This window comes from Mus caroli, unplaced genomic scaffold, assembly GCF_978045245.1.
Source record: "Mus caroli unplaced genomic scaffold, Mus_caroli_1 scaffold_18, whole genome shotgun sequence".
NCBI classification, from domain to species: Eukaryota; Metazoa; Chordata; class Mammalia; order Rodentia; family Muridae; genus Mus; species Mus caroli.
The window spans coordinates 12,327,866-12,337,398 of NW_028227273.1; the positions used below are offsets into that span (position 1 = coordinate 12,327,866).

The window sequence follows — 9,533 nt, forward strand, 5'->3', positions numbered from 1 at the left end:
GACAGCTTCTGGGACAGGCGGGAGCCACAGAGCCGCTGAGGCAGCACCCTTTTGGGGCCACAGACATCCGGCACCCTCCCAGCCGGAGGACAGTGGTCCGCCCTGCACGGGAGCGCCATCTTGGATCCGGGACTCCGACGAAATTAGGAACTTAGTCTGCACAGGTGAGAGTGTGCACCACAGAAGCTGACAGCTTCTGTGACCTGCCAAAGCAACACAGCATCTGGGAAAGGCCCTGTTTTGGGCCTTCTTCTTCGGCCAGGAGGAGGTCCAAACACCAGATATCTGTACACCTTCCCTTTAAGAGGAGAGCTGGTCAGCAGAGAGTGCTCTAACCACTGAAACTCAGAGGAGAGAGCCTGTCTCCCAGGTCTGCTGATAGATGGTAATCAGAATCACCAGAAGAACAATCTCTAAACAGAGACGACTATAACAACTCCAGAGATTACCAGATGGTGAAAGGTAAACGTAAGAATCTTACTAACAGAAACCAAGACCACTCACCATCATCAGAACCTAGCACTCCCACTTCGCCCAGTCCAGGGCACCCCAACACACCTGAAAAGCTAGACTTGGATGTAAAAGCATATCTCATGATGATGGTAGAGGACATCAAGAAGGACTTTAATAACTCACTTAAAGAATTACACGAGAACATTGGTAAGAGTTACAAGTCCTTAAAGAAAAACAGGATAACACAATCAAACAGGTAGAAGTTCTTAAAGAAAAACAGGAAAACACATCCAAACAGATGATGGAAATGAACAAAACCATACTAGACCTAAAAAGGGAAGTAGACACAATAAAGTAAACCCCAAATGAGGCAACACTGGAGATAGAAACCCTAGGAAAGAAATCTGGAACCATAGATACGAGCATCAGCAACAGAATACAAGAGATGGAAGAGAGAATCTCAGGTGCAGAAGATTCCATAGAGAACATCCGCATAACAATCAAGGAAAATGTAAAACGCAAAAAGATCCTAACTCAAAACATCCAAGAAATACAGGACACAATGAGAAGACCAAACCTACAGATAATAGGAGTGGATGAGAATGAAGATTTTCAACTCAAAGGACCAGCAAACATCTTCAACAAAATTATAGAAGAAAACTTCCCAAATCTAAAGAAAGAGATGCCCATGAACATACAAGAAGCCTACAGAACTCCAAATAGACTGGACCAGAAAAGAAATACCTCCCGACACATAATAATCAGAACAACAAATGCACTAAATAAAGATAGAATACTAAAAGCAGTAAGAGAAAAAGGCCAAGTAACATATAAAGGCAAGCCTATCAGAATTACACCAGATTTTTCACCAGAGACTATGAAAGCCAGAAGATCCTGGACAGATGTTATACAGACACTAAAAGAACACAAATTCCAGCCCGGGCTACTATACCCAGCCAAACTCTCAATTAACATAGATGGAGAAACCAAAGTATTCCACGACAAAACCAAATTCACACATTATCTCTCCACGAATCCAGCCCTTCAAAGGATAATAACAGAAAAAAACCAATACAAGGACAGGAACCACGCCCTAGAAACAACAAGAAGGTAATCCCGCAACAAACCTAAAAGAAGACAGCCACAAGAACAGAATGCCAACTTTAACAACAAAAATAACAGGAAACAACAGTTACTTTTCCTTAATATCTCTTAATATCAATGGACTCAACTCCCCGATAAAAAGACATAGACTAACAAACTGGCTACACAAACAAGACCCAACATTTTGCTGCTTACAGGAAACTCATCTCAGAGAAAAAGACACTACCTCAGAATGAAAGGCTGGAAAACAATTTTCCAAGCAAATGGTATGAAGAAACAAGCTGAAGTAGCCATTCTAATATCTGATAAGATTGACTTCCAACCCAAAGTCATCAAAAAAGACAGGGAGGGGCACTTCATACTCATCAAATGTAAAATCCTCCAAGAGGAACTATCAATCCTGAATATCTATGCTCCAAATACAAAGGCAGCCACATTCATTAAAGAAACTTTAGTAAATCTCAAAGCACACATTGCACCTCATACAATAATAGTGGGAGACTTCAACACACCACTTTCACCAATGGACAGATCATGGAAACAGAAACTAAACAGGGACACAGTGAAACTAACAGAAGTTATGAATCAAATGGATCTGGCAGATATCTACAGAACATTCTATCCTAAAACAAAAGGATATACCTTCTTCTCAGCACCTCATGATACCTTCTCCAAAATTGACCACATAATTGGTCACAAAACAGGCCTCAACAGATACAAAAATATTGAAAGTGTCCCATGCATCCTATCAGATCACCATGGACTAAGGCTGATTTTCAATAACAAAATAAATAATAGAAAGCCAACATTCACGTGGAAACTGAACAACACTATTCTCAATGATACCTTGGTCAAGGAAGGAATAAAGAAAGAAAATAAGGACTTTTTAGAGTTCAATTAAAAAGAAGCCACAACATACCCAAACTTATGGGACACAATGAAAGCATTTCTAAGAGGAAAACTCATAGCTCTGAGTGCCTCCAAAAAGAAACTAGAGAGAGCACACATTAGCAGCTTGACAACACACCTAAAAGCACTAGAACAAAAGGAAGCAAATTCACCAAAGAGGAGTAGAGGCAGGAAATAATCAAACTCAGGGGCGAAATCATCCAAGTGGAAACAAGAAGAACTATTCAAAGAATCAACCAATCAAGGAGCTGGTTCTTTGAGAAAATCAACAAGATAGATAAACCCTTAGCCAGACTCACTAGAGGGCACAGGGAAAGTTTCCTAATTAACAAAATCAGAAATGAAAAAGGAGACATAACAACAGATCCTGAGGACATCCAAAACACCATCAGATCCTTCTATCAAAGGCTATACTCAACAAAACTGGAGAACCTGGATGAAATGGAGAAGTTCCTAGACAGATACCAGGTACCAAAGTTGAATCAAGATCAGGTTAATGATCTAAACAGCCCTATATCCCCCAAAGAAATAGAAGCAGTCATTAATAGTCTCCCAACCAAAAAAAGCCCAGGACCAGATGGGTTTAGTGCAGATTTCTATCAGACCTTCAAAGAAGATCTAATCCCAGTTCTTCACAAACTATTCCACAAAATAGAAACAGAAGGTACTCTACCCAACTCATTCTATGACCTAAAGCTTTACTACAGAGCAATTGTGATAAAAACTGCGTGGTACTGGTATAGTGACAGACAAGTAGACCAATGGAATAGAATTGAAGACCCAGAAATGAACCCACACACCAATGGTCACTTGATCTTTGACAAGGGAGCTAAAACCATCCAGTGGAAGAAAGACAGCATTTTCAACAAATGGTGCTGGCACAACTGGTTGTTAACATGTAGAAGAATGCGAATCGATCCATTCCTATCTCCTTTTACTAAGGTCAAGTCTAAGTGGATCAAGGAACTTGACATAAATCCAGAGACACTGAAACTTATAGAGGAGAAAGTGGGGAAAAGCCTAGAAGATATGGGCACAGGGGAAAAATTCTTGAATAGAAGAGCAATGGCTTGTGCTGTAAGATTGAGAATTGACAAGTGGGACCTCATGAAACTGCAAAGCTTCTGCAAGGCAAAAGACACCATCAATAACACACACACACACAAAAAAAACACCAACATATTGGGAAAGGATCTTTACCTATCCTAAATCAGATAAGGGACTATTATCCAATATATATAAAGAACTCAAGAAGGTGGACTCCAGAAAATCAAATAACCCCATGAAAAAATGGGGCTCAGAAATGAACAAAGAATTCTCACCTGAGGAATACTGAATGGCAGAGAAGCACCTGAAAAAATGTTCAACATCCTTAATCATCAGGGAAATGCAAATCAAAACAACCCTGTGATTCCACCTCACACCAGTCAGAATGGCTAAGATCAAAAATTCAGGTGACAGCAGATGCTGGCGAGGATGTGGAGAAAGAGGAACACTCCTCCATTGTTGGTGGGATTGCAAGCTTGTACAACCAGTCTGGAAATCAGTCTGGTGGTTCCTCAGAAAATTGGACATAGTACTACCGGAGGATCCAGCAATACCTCTCCTGGGCATATATCCAGAAGATGTCCCAACTAGTAAGAAGGACACATGCTCCACTATGTTCATAGCAGCCTTATTTATAATAGCCAGAAGCTGGAAAGAACCCAGATGCCCCTCAACAGAGGAATGGATACAGAAATTATGGTACATTTACACAATGGAGTACTACTCAGCTATTAAAAGGAATGAATTTATGAAATTCCTAGCCAAATGGATGGACCTGGAGGGCATCATCTTGAGTGAGGTAACACAATCACAAAGGAACTCACACAATATGTATTCACTGATAAGTAGATATTAGCCCAAAACTTAGGATACCCAAGATATAAGATACAATTTGCTAAACGCATGAAACTCAAGAAGAATGAAGACCAAAGTGTGGACACTATGCCCCTTCTTAGAATTGGGAACAAAACACCCATGGAAGGAGTTACAGAGACAAAGTTTCGAGCTGTGATGAAAGGATGGACCATCTAGAGACTGCCATATCCAGGGATCCATCCCATAATCAGCTTCCAAACACTGACACCATTGCATAAACTAGCAAGATTTTGCTGAAAGGACCCAAATATAGCTGTCTCTTGTGAGATTATGCCGGGGCCTAGCAAACACAGAAGTGGATGCTCACAGTCAGCTATTGGATGGATCACCGGGCTCCCATTGGAGAAGCTAGAGAAAGTACCCAAGGAGCTAAAGGGATCTGCAACCCTATAGTTGGAACAACATGATGAACTAACCAGTACCCCGGAGCTCTTGACTGTAGCTGCATATGTATCGAAAGATGGCCTAGTCGGCCATCAATGGAAAGAGAGGCCCATTGGACACACAAACTTTATATGCCCCAATATAGGGGAATGCCAGGGCCAAAAGAATGGGAATGGGTGGGTAGGGAAGTGGTAGGGGGTATGGGGGACTTTGGGGATAGCATTGGAAATGTAATTGAGGAAAATATGTAATAAAAGAAAAAAAAAGAAAAAAAAAGAATAATGATAAAGATTCTGAAATTGTACAAAGCTCCCAATTAAATGCTTTCTTTTTAACAAACTTGCCTTGGTCATGGTATCCCTTTCACAGCAATAGAATAGTTGCCAAGGCACAGGGACAACAGATTTCCCAAGTGTAAGCTTGGCATTTGTCTTTCTTTAAACACCTCTGTGTCACACAGGGGTTAGTAATGTAAACATTGAAATCTATACTTGTGAAGAATAGACTTTATCCTTCTTACTCAAATAACATCAAAATGGGTCCCATTAACTCATGAAGTCCATCAGATGAGTATGTATTGTCAAAATATATAATTATATTGGTAAAGATATATAGTTCTTATTTATTAAAACAGTTTTCAGAAGCTTAGATTATATCAACTTGACTTTTTTATACTTTATTATCATAAATTTTATAATATCAGCTCATGGGGCTTAAGGAACAGGAATATCTACAAATAAAATATAAGTTTTATTCAGTCCATGAACAAAAGTTAATAGTAATCAGAAAGGAAGTTGTTCACTGGTTTCTTCAAGTTAAACTACTGTTATATTTGCCAATGAGAAACGCATTCTATTAACATATATTGGTTTGAGTCTGCCAATCTCAGGGAAATAAAATGATTTGTATTAAGCTTGTCAGCACATTTTATAAGCAGAGTACTCGTCTCTCACGTCCACCTGACTTCATGCCTGTGGTTTTAATAGCGTTTATCTCATTGCTTCTTTGGAATATAGGGAAGGAATGTTCTTCACTTTTGGTAATATTCTTACTCTGTTTCATAATGGAAGAAATTCTTCCATTCTTCCCTTAGCTGTTCAATTACTACAGATTTCTGCTGTACAGTATTCCATATTTCTGCAAGGAAAATCATAATCAGTGTGCTCTTTGGAGAAAGTGTAGCTTAGGTGTTAAATGGCAATGGCTTCTGCATTAGGACTCTGTCACAGAGCCACACGCTTCAGTCTTCAGAGCGTTGGTTATGAGAAGTAAATTAATAAAGGCAGAGGTTTGTTAAAGTACCTAGAAATCTGCATTACAATTGTATCTCCCCCACTCTACTTCAGGCACACCTAGTGAAGACAGTGGAGTACTCTGAGTGTGTGTGTGTGTGTGTGTGTGTGTGTGTGTGTGTGTGTGGTGTACTATCTTTTGGATAAAAGAGACATACTTCTTAATTCTATGATGTTCAAGTTGAAGAGAGGATTATAGTGAAAAATATCACAGAAACAGAAATGTGACACCTGTCATTTCATGAAGGAATTATTCCAAAGTGAAAGGTGAAATGAATTATTTGAATGAATCCAACTCCTTTCATTACACATGAAATAAGACAATTTATTACAAGAAGTACCACGTCCCACTAGAGCTCAGGGCACATACATTGATATATCTACTATTCATTCACCTTTAGACACTCTGCAGAGTACATTCAATCCTCAGGGACGGTTCAGTCCTTTAAGACACATCATTTCTATATTAGATAAATGCTCAGTACAAATGAACCCTCTTATGTTTTACTTGTTTGAAAAAAAAAGACCATGTCTTATTAGATTCAGTGGAGGAGAAAACAAGGCTGTGCATACATTTCTCACATCTGCTGGGGTCATTGTGGCCATACTTGAGTTTTACCTTACATTAACTTTAGAGCCTACATTTTGGTGATTTTTTTTTGTACTGTCTCATGCAGTTCTCAAGATTTCATTAAAGGTCACAGAGGGGAGGGGTGTGGCTGAGGAACCATGTGTGCTGGAACGATGACTGCAAGGGATCTGGAACCATGTGACCAGACAGGCAGAAGAAACCGTAGAGTTGCATCAGCTCAATGCCGGGGAATCTCAAAATTGAGACCGAAAGGAGTGGAGCCCTTCTCTATGTTCTTGAACCTGCTCTGAGGCAGATAACAACAAATTTACAATGCGGGTTGCTATAGTGAAATCACTACACAATAAGGTAAATACAATGTAACTACAACATTGTTTTTAAGAGAGAGCCAACATACTAGAATATGAAGAGTGATAAACACTTCTGAATTCAGGGAACTTAACAGGTTTTTGAATTTTATTTCGGTTTAGAGACTGTTGCCTGCTCCTTGAGAATTGCAATATTTAAGTTGTGGAGAAGGATGGGGGCAGAGAGAACCTGGAAGTGACAAATAGCACTAAAGACTTGTCAGAGTTATACAGAAACCTATTACTGTACAGGCTTCTTAAAATATGTCTACATATCCATATGTGAAAATAGTTAAAATGGAGTTACCTGATAAAGGGTAGCAATGCCCCCCAACTAGCCAGCAGAGGTGAACAGACAAAAAGAAGCCAAGTTCCAGACATGAATTGAATTCTTTTAGAGTTGTTTGCTGGTGAGGTCCCAACGACCACGAAACATTGCGGGATATTGCTGGTGTTCTTGATTATCCTTCATAACTTAATATTAAAACTCTATGTTTCTATGAAGACACCATATACTTGCATCATAGAACATGCTAAAAATTGAGCTGGTACTGACCTGGAAGTTTCATCTTTACTGTCTAACTTTTCTATTTCTGGAGGTGCTGTGTATGCTTATCAGTGGTCTGACATGCCATACCCCATTCAGGCAATAGCACCAAAAATATTGGGGAAGTAAGCTACAAACTTTGATTTATTTATACCATGTTTCAGAAACTGAAGCCCACAACTAGCACTATTACTGGGTCAAGATCCTATGGCTAGGCAAATCATACTAGGAGGAGAACCTACTACTTCTAATCTGCTAAATAGGCGTAGTATTGAACCCATCGATTATGGCGTGTTTCAAATCTCATCAGAGAAGCTCTGTTTGCAATAGATGGCGATTAATACAGCAACATTTAATTAGTGAAAATGTACAGAATAAGAGGCTGTAAAGTCCAGATTTCAATGGAACATATAAAGCATATTCCTTTTTCTGAAGGAACAGGGATCATGGTGCCAAACAGGGCAATAAGAAGAGCCAGGTGTGGTAGATGGCACCCAGGAAGCAGTGGTTTCTAGACACCGCAGGGCCTCTGAGCATATGAACTCAGAGTGGATTATAACAGCACAAACCAGACTTGTACCTATACAAACCCAATCAAAACCCAGCTTGGAGATGGGGAATTGGATGGAAGTTCCACCTTTAGCTCAGGAGCTATAGGCCGTTTTTACCTTCTGGGAAGTAAAGGCCATCTTTTCCTAAGAGTGTATCCCCTAGTGACTGCCAACACTGCAGTAGGAAACCACACATCTGAGAATATTTGGAAAGAAAAAATTGGCTTTGATGAGAAAAAAAAGTAGAGAGCATGAAGGGAATTGGCAGTGATTCCTGGTGGAGTTGGGGGAAGCAGGGTGACAATAACTAAAACCTGTAGAAATTTTCCAAGAATATAAATATATGTGGTTTATTTTGAAGATTTACTTAAAATGTTTTCTGTAATTATTTTACTTTTAAGAACATAAACTGTTTTTTTTTTCAATTCTATGAATGCAAGCTTTATTATTAATGTACCTTCTCCCATAGACAGACCCCTGCCCCAACAAGGAAGTTGAAAAGTCAGAAATCCTGTGACATGCCATCTCTGCTTTGGTACCCAGAAGAGAGTCTGAGCCTCTTCAAGGCTTCCAATGCTTTGGGGAGTCCAGCGTCATTCTGAGAGCACTCCTTGGAGTTCTTCTGCCTGGAGGTCCTTCTTGTTGTACAGTAGTGACAGCACGTTATCCAACCCTTGTAGTCCATCAAAAACCATCTGTGCCTCATCTCTCTTTGACGCTGAGTGAAGAACCAGGATCTGATGACTTCTTTCCACAGTTTGAGTTCCTCAGCCAAGGCCTGCAGAGTGTCCTCCTTAGGGTGACGGTCTGTCTCGAAGTGCTTTCTTAGCTTCTGGAAATATAAATAGGCCAACTTAAAGGTTCTTCTATCCTTTAAGTACAGATAATGAATTGTCTTCATCTCAATTTCTTCCGTCATGACGGCTGCTCACTTGAGTTCCCTCCTTCAGTTTAGAACATAAACTTTTAAATATAAAAATGATGCTACATTGTTTATACAATATCTTATACTACTTCCTAAGTCAGCAATAGGTGGTAGCGTCAGACCCAAGCAGAAGGCTTCATAACACTTCCGATGTTAATGATTAATATAGAACTAAAGTCAAATTCAGGTACAGAAACATCACAGAGCTATTCCTCCACGTAAAGATGGAGGGTTAACGGATGCAGCTGATTATTACTAACAATAAATTGCTTCCCAGGCATCTAGGTCTCTGAATAGGGAGTGGAAAAATAAAAGCTTCAAAGAATAGTGTGAATGCAGTTTCCACAGAACATGGAGAATCTAGACAATCCTTGAGCTCACATACTTTACCATAATGCAGAAGTGATAGCCATTTGATGGAAATCGTGCTTAGAATTTTGTATTTTGCTCTTTTTCTGGACTAACCATGGACAGTGCAATATTCTCTAAGGGGATAAGCTTGACAT

General features: G+C 39.7%; 1 pseudogene; it reads right to left on the reverse strand.

The window, feature by feature from the left end:
* Positions 1-8,604: 8,604 nt before the first annotated feature.
* On the reverse strand, positions 8,605-9,021 carry LOC147000356 (homeobox protein Crxos pseudogene; annotated as a pseudogene).
* Positions 9,022-9,533: the final 512 nt, after the last annotated feature.